Raw genomic sequence first — 12,227 nt, 5'->3', positions numbered from 1 at the left:
GTTCACTTGAGCATATTAAACACATAAAAATACGATAGCTTTCAAACACAACAATCAACAATGGCACAAGCTATCGCGATGATCAAGGACATAAATCCTACTGCGAAAAATTTGACACTACAAGTTAGAGTTGTTCGTTTATGGACAATGGCGTCATTCAAAAATCCGGAGGATGTTTACTCTATTGACATGGTGTTTTTAGATGCAAAGTTAATCATTTTAATCTTATTTCAATTTTTATCGACAACTTTATTATCGTCTTCACATTATTAATTATTTAATTATGTTTGTCATTTCTCATTTCATGTTAGGGTGATAAAATACAAGCGACTATCAAGAAATCTTTGTTGAGAACATTTCAGCCTCTACTCAATGAGGGCGAAATATATACTATATCAAACTATCGTGTTGGAAAGAATAGTGGGGAATACAAGCCTACTGGTCTCCCATACAAAATAAATTTTGTGCGTTTGACCCGTGTTAACGTCTTACATGCGGAAAATATTCCTACATATGGTTTTGATTTGGTGCCTTTTGATGCAATCATTCCAAATGGCCTAGATAGCACCAGTTTAGTGGGTATGATAAAGTTCTTTTCTTATGGAACATATGATATGAGTTATAGTATATAGATAGTTTGCTAATATAACATTATATTTTCATTCAATAGATGTGATTGGATATCTTTCTGGAGTAACAAGTAGTGATGATTATATGAGGAATGGAATTTATACAAAGCAACTCACTATTCAGTTAGAGGATCTACAGTAAGTTAAATAAATGTTTTTCTATATAAATATTTTAAATTATGTATTATTAATATATTCACGAGGAATTTTAGAAAAATGTGATAAGTTGCACTTTGTGGAATCATTATGCTGATGAATTGAAAACTTGGTTGGCTGAGCACCTAAATTGCCAAGTTATACTTATAGTCCAGTTTGCGAAAATCAAGACTTGGCAAGGTATGGAATAAATTGATTGATGGTTTATGAATAATTTTATAGTTATATAATATATCTATCTTATACATATAAAGGTACTAATGGATTATCAAGTTCAGTTTTTGCAACAAGACTCCATACCAATTCAAATGTGGAGGAAATCAACGCTTTTAAAAATAGGTATGTAAATGAGAAGGTCTATATATACTTCATATTGTATGTATACGCAGAAATGTATTATAGAAGATATATATTTCATGTTTAAATTCATAAAGTAAAAAGAATGATAACCGATATTTAAAAATATCGTTTGTCTTTTGTAGCTTTGGAAAGGAGGAAAGACTTCATCAGAAATGGTGACTCAACTAAGTAGTCATACCTCTCAGAAAAATGAAACTGAATTCCTAAAAAAATCTGAGAGAAAGCATGTTGATGAGATACGTGAGACACAAGAGGCAAGTGATTAATCTCTAACCTTTTCTTATATAATAATGTTCTGTGTAATGTATTTAACATAATACAATATATTTTTTCTTAAAGGTATGTTATTGTGTGACACTAGCTGTGATCGACTCTATAGAAACTGAAAATAGGTGGTTCTACCTCGCATGTAAGAAAGATTATAAAAAAATTCAAGAGATGAATGATGATGCGGGGGTGACAAAGTTTTGGTGTGATAAGTGCAATACTAATGTTGAGCTTGTTCCAAGATTTAAAGTCCAAATTCGGGTTGTTGATGATTCTGGAAGTGCTTCATTTGTTTTATTTGATCGTGAAGTGGTGCATATCTTGGGTAAATCTGCTTTATCCATAAGGGAATATCAGGCACAGGTAGTACACAATTCAATAATTTAATATTATCTTATTTGATGGTTTAAGTTTGTATGTAACCATGTTAATTGACACATATATTTGTTGATGGTGTTGGCAGGAAGGCAATTCAGATTCATTTCCTAAATATTTAGATGAACTTTTGGAGAGGAAGTATTTGTTTAAGATTAGGATTACAGATTATAATCTTAAGCAAAATTGTCCAATATTCACAGTCAAAAAAATCTCTGATGATGAAAACCTCATAAAGTCCTTCCAAGATGCTAATACTCCTTAAAAGGTAGTGTTAAGTTTTGCCGTAATCTATAGTATTATTTTGTATCCTTTACTACCCTTTTTTGGTGTTTTTTCATATATATAGCAGCTTGAGCACGAGGAAATTGATGTTACTTCAAAGACTGTGAATGTCGGGGAGGTATTAATATTATTATCTTTTACCATTATCTAAGTTAACTTATAGATTTACATCTTAATTCTATGTTCTTCCAGGGCTAAGCACTAACATTTATTTCAATATTATTGCAGAACACTATCACCATACACAGTGAGGACATGGACGACAACTGTTCCAATAGTTGTATCACTCCAAACCAAAAAAGAAGTTCCAAAGATTTTGAAGACGATGGGAATCTTACATCTACTGAGCATTCTTCAAATAAGTACCAGCGAATTATTTCGATTAAACAAGAAAAAGACACCGCGGATAACTAGAGTCATTATAGTTTACCTAGGCTTTTCGTTTTAATTATTTATTTTGGAACATTCCAATTATTATGCATTGCATTTATATGACGTGAGGGATGATATGTGAGTTATTTTTGCTTGCTTTAAGAGAATATATTAAAATACATTTCCCAGTTTTCATTTTTCTAATTTGGTATATCTGCTTTTATCACTTGCCCACTGGTCACCAAATTCTAATTGCTCATGAATGCAAAGGCACACTGGTATGCAGTTAAGCTACGTTAACCTTTATAATATTTATCCAATTACTAAAGAGTTCATCTGACGTTCATTGGAATATATTTTGCACAAAATTAACAGACAAAAGAATATATTTTTGCATTTAACCTTGGTTGCATTTATTTGCACAAAATTAACACACAAAAGAATATATTTTTCAGTAACCGCATGATGTCCAGGAATATTAACTTTATTAATGATACCCATTATAGAATTAAACTACTATTGCATGCATTTTCAGAATACAAGATGGTACTATTTTAAGTTGTCCCCTACACCTCAAGAAAGGGGTTTAAGAGGAAAAAAAGGTACCTGACTATCAGGGGCATTATCATCAATGAAGGGTGTTGCAAGGCTGATTAATGATGCCTCACCTACACCAACAAGCCTGAGAAAGAAAGAAAGAAAATCCTATGAGTAAGATCAGAAAAATATGCACAACAGTGACATTTCTGATCAAGATTTTGCTATTATGTTTTTTTTCCTTAAATAAATAATCTATTACTAAAAAAAGCTTTGGCAGCCTGCTAGAATATATAGCGCATATACTTGACCATTAATGATAATAAAACGGTTTCCTATAATATAAGGCCTTAAATTTTGGTCATAATTTCAGCAATCTTAGCCATTTTGGAGAACATAATAAAGCATTATATTACTTTCCTTAAAATGGTCTAATTAAATTGCTGAAATCCCTGTACGACCTTACATAAATAGATTGCTTAACATAAATACACTTTGTAATATTTTCTTACATAAATTTGGTCAGAATTTCAGAGATTTCAGCAATCTTTGGGTAATATATCAAGCAAGATTTCATCGTAAAAAAGCAAAGACGATAATAATATAATAATAATATACAGTGCTGATATGGAAACTATACATTTCAAAAATTATATGCATAAAAAAAACACGAAGATCTTCAAATCTTGACAAATAAGGGCCGGAAATATGACATCTATTTATTGAAGGAAATAATGCCCTTGGTCCAAGTATGCATTTAATGTTAAGTCTAATAAATTCCTAGCTAGAGGCCGCTTCAGTTCAAGTGGAATTAATAATATTAATCCACAGCTTACTCTTGACTGAACCCGTAGGGTTACACAAATAGTACGTAAACGGATCAAGTATTTAATGGCATTAAATACTCCATCTATGGATATTCGGAATCGACGGATCTTCGTTTCAGTGGGAGCTGAGATCGTCACAAGCAAGAAATGAATACTCCGGAAACGATGATATTGCCGGAAACGGAAATATGGATTGTATCGGAAATATAAATATTATCCAAGTCGTAGATGTTGCCGGAAACGGAAACATGGTACGTATCGGAAAATATTAATGGAAATGGAAATATTGCCGGAATCGGAAATATTGCCGGAAACGGAAATATTGTCAGAATCGGAAATATTATCGGAATCGGAAAATAATGTCGAAAACGGAAATATTAAATATTTGTTCGTAACGGAAATTAATTCCGAAATCGAAAATATTAAATATTGTTCGTATCGGAAATGAATTCCGGAACCGGGAATTTAATCGGAAGCGCATCGTACGAATAAGCATCGGACGAGGCCTGCCGGACGAAGGCCCAGCACGAAGCCGGGCCATCACCCAGCAAGCCAACGCGCCACAAACGCCCCAAGCCAAGGCATCGACTAGGCCCACCGCAAGGCAGGCCCAGCGCGCGCCAAGGCCACGACAGCGTGTGGGCCTCGTGGCATGGGCTGCGAGCTCGCAAGCCGCGCGCGCATAGGCGCCCCTCGTGGGCTGCCGTGCGTGTGTGTGTTTGTGTTCATACACGAATCCTAAAGCTATTAGGATTTGATATATGATTAAATTCCTAATCCTAAAAGGATAAATTAATTAATTAGAGTTCTAATAGGATTCTAGTTTAATTAATTAGTATCCTAGTAGGATTCCAGTTCCCTTTCCATACCTCTATAAATAAGTGCCTAGGGTCATTATTTAGAGACACAATCGAAGTATTCTAAAGGTAAGATTTTGAAGAAAAATTCAACCACTCTCTTGCCCCTAACCAGCCGATAATCTATACTACCTTAAGGGCGATTCTAGTTGGTCAAGCTTAAGGCGGATCCGGACGTGCTGTGGACTATCTATGGAGGGACGACACATGGAGTCCTAAAGAATTGTTCTTGTTCGGTTCGGGCGCAACGAGGGAGGGCACACAACAAAGTGTATGCACCTAAACTATGCTAAATGATTATGTGTAAATAATATGCTTTCCTGGCTTTATGGTTTTTCCGCATGATTTATGTTTTGTCATATGAATCATAACCTAACACCATTTTGGATATGCATGCTGCTAACGATGATAGGGTATATCCCTGGAAGTCTTCTAGCTCTAGCCAACCTATATTTAGGTGGCGAGAGTCCGTCATTGTACGAACCGTTCGCCGCCGACTATGTATGTTATCATAACCTAACAGTGGTATCACGAGCCTCTTATTATTTTCATAATCTAAATTGCATAAACATGGTTAAATATTACAAATTTGCAAGGAATTAAAAGGGGTGATAAATTTTCGTAATTGTTAATTAATTGCAAATTGCGTTTATTTAATTATATGTACGCAGTGTTTCGGCAGAATGTTCGTTACTCAACCAAATCGAGTGATTTTTGTGTCAATTCCGCATGTAAAAGGCATTCTAAAATTTTGACAAAAAGGGTATTTTTCGCCGAAACCCAGAATTCCCAAATTCGAAGCCTAACTATGACTTTTCGGAGATTTTAGTTTTTCGAACGCAAAAGTTTGTAAATTTAAGATGTTAAATTAAATATTTGCGATTCTTGTTGATAAATCTTGAATTTTTGATTGACCTACTGTATATGTTTAACAATTTTGAATGCCTAACCTTGTTAATTATGTAATCTAATTTGTAATTATGATTAATTTGTTGAAATTCGAATAATTTAGAATTGATTTGATTTTCATAATTAATTAATAATTTATTTAGATACCTATGATTAAAAACCACCATAAAAATTGTTAATTTGTGTTAAATTTTAAATTTTTATGACCTAGATTTGAATCCATGATTAATCGGAAATTAATTGATTAATAAATTTTTGATTTTTCGCCCTAAAATTATGAAATTAATATATTTTATTAATTTGTCATTAATTTTGAATTAAAAAATTTAAATTTTTATGCAATCGCTCATAAAACTTGCACGCACAAAGCAATGGACGCTACGTGTTACCCTTAAGGGGTGTTGTATAGTGCGGGCATGCGACGACGAGCAAGGGAGCTCGTCGCCCATGCGGTACGAATGCAGCGAGCAAGGCGAGTGGCGCGCGAGCACAAGGCAGCAGCACTGCCTTGCGTAGAGTGCTGCGCGCATGTGGGCGATGGGCGAGCAGCGATGGCATGGCACAAGTAGAGGCGCGCGCGCGCGAGGGCGAGAGCTAGTCGCCCAGCGATCGCAGCTCAGCGCGCCAACACGCGTGGCCTCGAGCGCATGCTTGCGCGAGCGAGCGAGCACATCGTAGCTGCTGCGATGCTATGGGCGGGCAGGCTGCGCGCAAGCGTAGCTTGGCTTGCTGCGTTTGCGCGTGGCTGCTGCGATGACGTGCCATGGGCCAGCGATGGTCGTGCAATCGATGGGGCTTGGGCGCAAGCCCAAGTGCTCGTCATGTTACAATTGTCGAGTTTTAAATTTTAATTTGAGATTTTCAGTTTGTAATTTTAATTAATTTTAAAATTAATAATTTAAATTATTTTCTTGGATTTTAATTTTGAATATTATAATTATTATAAATTTTATTTATTCTAATTATTTTACTAAAATTAAAAACCTTGAAATAATTTAAATTCGACTGAAAATAAATTAAATAAATGGATTCAATTATAAATTTATATGAGCTTTAAATTTTAATTAAATTTGTATGTTTCCGGTTAGATTAGAAATACATTTTTATGTTTAAAATTAGTAAAGCATATGAATTTATTGGTTTAAGTGGGAGCCCTTTTTAGTCATAAACTCTTGATTAGGTCTACAAATCCTTTAAGGTTAAACAACTTGATTAGAATTAATAAGGACTGAATAATTGGTAGATTATTGGTGCCCTTGATTAATTGCTGCAAATGTTTATATGATGCATACAATGTGTTTTAACTAACCAATTATGTGGGCCATTCATGATAATGAATGGATGAATGGTATATATTGTATATGTACTGTTTTGCAGGTTATGAAGTGACTAGTATGGCCTAAATAGGATAGAAAATATGGTCTGCGTACCATTAATTTAAATGTAATTGGTCTAATGCACCAAATTTGTTTTTCAATTTAAATATGGTCTGCGTACCATCAAATAGTTGTAATTAGTTTTAATTATAGCTTATCCTATTTGGAGAAAATGGCACCTCCCACGGTTAAATTCAAGATGAAGTTTCCATTTTCGAGACGGACTTTGAAGTTGAAGCTTCAAGATGAAGTCGGGCCATACTAGATCACATTTATCTTATGCATGCTTTAAGTTATTTATTGCTTTAAATATGTCTTAATTATGCATGAGATTGTGGCTTGATTATGTTGCATGATTAAGGATTTTAGTTCACTTAAAATCTAACCAACATAGTAAGAGCCTTAAGTTCCAAACTTAAAAATTGTGTTAAAAGGTGCCATGCCAAAATAACACTTACTTGGATATCCTTTACATCGATCTTAGTAATAGTTTTCCGCCATAGCGAGGTGTTACTTGTCGATACTAAAGGGGTAAGGTAGACAAATAATTGTGAGTACATGTTAGTTTTGGTGAAACTCAACGATATAAGTAAGGAGTCCTTTTATGTCGTGGAAAAATCGATAGGTTTACCTAATAAGTTCTTAGACGTACCTATCAACCAAGAGTAGTTTCTAGACTATTAGCAAAAGGCTTTTGCTTACCTAAAAGATTTTAGAATTGAGTCTAAATACATAATGTGCTTAATTCTTCAATGGATTTTAGGATCTTGGAATCATTTTATTCACACCTGCCGGAACACATAACTTGAATAAAATTCTTAATGAACATTGAATTATGCATGTATGCTAGAATTTAAGTTTATTAAGAGAAACTGTAAATGATTATTTATTTGTTTATTCTTTTCAATTGTAGTTTTCATTATGGCAAACAACAATTCATTCAACATTCGGTCAATTCTCGAAAAGGAGAAGTTGAACGGGAAAAACTTCCTTGACTGGCAAAGGAACTTGCAAATAGTTCTTATGCAGGAAGAAAAGGAGTATGTCCTGGAAGAGGCAATGCCCGAAGCCGCAGGCGACGGGGTCACTCAGGCAGCCCTCAATCGTTGGATTGATGCCAATAAGGATGTGAAATGTCTAATGCTCGCCACCATGAGTGCATACCTGCAGAAAACGTTTATTGGCTCGAGTTGAAAGATTCGAGACTCATAGGCAAATTCTTGAGACCAAGCTTAAGAAAGGCGAGCCCGTAAGTCCACATGTTCTCAAAATGATTGGACTCATTGAGAATATGAGTCGGCTGGATCAGCAATTCTCTCAGGAAATGGCTATAGACACCATCCTCCATTCTCTTCATAGCGGGTATGATCAGTTCAAACTGAACTACAGTATGAATAGTCTGGACAAAACGCTCACTGAGCTTCACGGTATGCTGAAGACCGCTGAAAAGACGCTCAAAAGTGATAAGCAAGATGTGCTTATGGTGCGTGGGGGCAAGTTCAAGAAATCTGGAAAGAAGAGGAATGCTAAGAAAGGTGGCAACAAGGCCAGCCAGACTAAGCAACCAGCTGGCGCCAAATCTGAAAAGAGGAAGGTCAGTCAACCCACTTCTGAATCCGAATGCTTCTACTGCAAGAAGAAAGGGCATTGGAAGAGAGATTGCTTGAAGCTAAAGGAAGATTAGAAGAACGGAACAGTCGTTCCATCTTCAGGTATTTTCGTTATAGATTGTATACTTGCTAATTCAACTTCTTGGGTATTAGATACAGGTTTTTCACAGGGACTAAGAAGAACTAGAAAGTTAAGCAAGGGTGAAGTCGACCTACGAGTGGGAAATGGAGCACGGATTGCTGCATTAGCTGTAGGAACTTATTATTTGTCGTTGCCCTCTGGGCTAGTTTTGGAACTGGAAGAGTGTTTCCATGTTCCAAGTCTTACTAAAAACATCATTTCAGTTTCTTGCTTAGATGCTAAGTGATTTTCCTTTTTTTAATAAAAGACAATAGTTGCTCGTTTTATTTTAAAGAGATGTTTTATGGATCTGCTAGATTGGTCAATGGACTTTATTTATTAGATCACGACAAACAAGTTTATAACATAAATACCAAAAGGGCCAAAAAGGATGATTCAGATCTCACCTATCTGTGGCATTGTCGATTAGGCCATATTAACTTGAAACGCTTAGAAAGACTTCAAAAGGAAGGAATTCTAGAACCATTTGACTTAGGGGATTATGGTAAATGCGAATCATGTTTACTTGGAAAAATGACAAAGCAACCTTTCTCTAAAGTTGGAGAAAGAGCAAATGAACTATTGGGTTTAATCCATACAGATGTATGTGGACCAATGAGTACAAATGCTAGAGGTAGTTTCAGCTACTTTATCACTTTTACTGATGACTTCAGTAGATATGGTTATGTCTACCTAATGAAGCATAAGTCTGAATCCTTTGACAAATTCAAGGAATTTCAGAGTGAAGTAGAGAATCAATTAGGCAAGAAGATTAAGGCACTGCGGTCTGATAGAGGCGGTGAATATCTGAGCTATGAATTTGATGACCATCTGAAAGAATGTGGAATTCTATCAGAATTGACTCCTCCTGGAACACCACAATGGAACGGTGTGTCGGAACGGAGGAACAGAACCTTGCTAGACATGGTTAGGTCAATGATGGGTCAGGCCGAACTTCCAATAGAATTTTGGGGACATGCACTAAATACAGCTGCACTCACTATAAATAGAGCTCCGTCTAAAGCTGTCGAAAAGACTCCATATGAGTTATGGTTTGGAAAGCCTCCAAATGTGTTTTTTCTTAAGATTTAGGGATGTGAAGTATACGTCAAGCGATTAATTTCAGACAAACTTCATCCAAATTCTGACAAATGTATCCTTGTGGGCTATCCAAAGGAAACAAAGGGGTATTACTTCTACAATACATCTGAGAACAAGGTGTTTGTTGCTCGAGATGGTGTCCTTTTGGAGAAGAATCACATTTCCAAAATGACAAGTGGGAGAAAAGTAGACCTCGAAGAAATTCGAGTCGAACAACAAACTCTAGCGAATGCCCAAGATGACATTCAGGATGAAACTCAGAGATCTTTAGAAGTATCTGGTGAGAATCATGGTCAATCTAGAGATGTAACCCCGCGTAGATCGCAGAGATATAGATCTCAATCGGAAAGGTACTTAGGTATTTTGACGAACGAGAGCTATGACGTTCTATTACTTGAAAGTGATGAACCTGCGACTTACAAACAAGCTATGACGAGCCCTAGCTCCAAGCAATTGCAAGAAGCCATGCAATCTGAATTAAACTCCATATCAGAAAACCAAGTATGGGATTTGGTCGATTTGCCAGATGGATACCAAGCCATAGGAAGCAAATGGGTTTTCAAACTGAAAAAGGACAAGGATGGGAAACTTGAAGTTTTCAAATCTAGATTGGTTGCAAAAGGTTACAGGCAAGTCCACGGTGTGGATTACGATGAAACCTTTTCACCAGTTGCAATGCTAAAGTCTATTCGGATAATGTTAGCAATCGCTGCATATTACGATTACGAAACATGGCAGATGGATGTCAAAACCGCTTTCTTAAACGACGTTTTAACAGAAACTGTGTTTATGACACAACCTGAGGGTTTTGAGGATCCAAAGAATGCTAAAAAGGTATGCAAGCTTAAGAAATCAATCTACGGATTGAAGCAAGCATCAAGGAGCTGGAATATACGTTTTGATGAAGCAGTCAGTGACTTTGGTTTCATCAAGAACGCAGACGAATCTTGTGTATACAAGAAGGTCAGTGGGAGAAAAATTACTTTCCTAGTATTATATGTCGACGATATATTACTTATCGGAAATGACATTCCTATGTTGAACTCTGTCAAGATTTCGCTTGGGAAATGTTTTTCGATGAAGGATCTAGGAGAAGCACAGTACATATTGGGCATCAAGATTTACAGAGATAGATCTAAAAAGATGATTGGACTTAGTCAAAGCACTTATATCAATAAGGTGCTTGAAAGGTTCAAGATGGCAAACTCCAAGCGAGGCTACCTACCCATGTCTCATGGAATGACTCTAAGCAAGACTCAGTGCCCAAAAACACTTGATGAGCGTAGACGAATGAATGGGATTCCATATGCATCGTTGATTGGTTCAATAATGTATGCTATGATATGTACACGCCCGGATGTTGCGTACGCACTCAGTGCTACGAGCAGATACCAGTCAGACCCAGGAGAGGCACATTGGACTGCTGCCAAGAACATTCTGAAGTACCTAAAAAGGCACAAAGATGACTTCCTGGTCTATGGTGGAGATGATGAATTAATTGTTAAAGGCTATACGGACGCAAGTTTCCAAACCGACAAGGATGATTTCAGATCACAGTCTGGGTTTGTCTTCTGCCTCAACGGAGGTGCAGTAAGCTGGAAAAGTGCTAAGCAAAGCACCATTGCGGATTCTACAACTGAAGCGGAGTACATTGCTGCACATGAAGCAGCAAAGGAAGCTATATGGCTAAGGAAGTTCATAGGTGAACTAGGTGTAGTCCCCTCCATTAAAGGACCAATAGCCCTGTATTGTGATAATAATGGAGCTATTGCACAGGCAAAGGAGCCTAGACACCACCAAAGAGTCAAGCATGTACTTCGTAGATTTCACCTTCTACGAGAGTTCGTTGAAAGACAAGAAGTCGAGATAAGCAAGATTGGAACTAATGACAACATATCAGATCCATTGACTAAAGCTCTGCCGCAGGCGAAGCATAACTCGCACACTGCAGCTATGGGAATCAAGCATATTGGAGAATGGCTTTGATGTCCTTATTTAATGTTTTAACGTTTTAGAGTTTAATTCTTTGTAAAACATTATTGGTTAATCATTCACAATAAATGAATAGAATTCATTTTTCCATTTAATTTGTGGTTTATTAAATGATGAGTCCCTTCAATTTGACGATCTATTCAAGATAGACTGTCAGGACCAGTCCTGTGACTAAAAATGTCTATCAAGTGAACTTGAATGTCAAAGGTTGAAAATGGTCCCTGGTCGGAGTTTTCTATAAAATTGGACGCATAGAAAACGTTAGACGACTAGAATGCAAGATGACTAGTAGTTCTGTTTCTTGAACTATGTGGACATGTTAATGTCATAATCATTTGCATAGATACTTACTTTGGGAAGACTAGTATCGGACAGACCTATGAAACTTTACTGTAAGAGATGAAAATCTGTCATAAGTAAATTTCATTAAAATTATTAGACACTAAATCCTCA

Source organism: Spinacia oleracea, chromosome 2 (assembly GCF_020520425.1).
Source record: "Spinacia oleracea cultivar Varoflay chromosome 2, BTI_SOV_V1, whole genome shotgun sequence".
NCBI lineage: Eukaryota > Viridiplantae > Streptophyta > Magnoliopsida > Caryophyllales > Amaranthaceae > Spinacia > Spinacia oleracea.
This window is presented reverse-complemented; position numbering follows the sequence as displayed.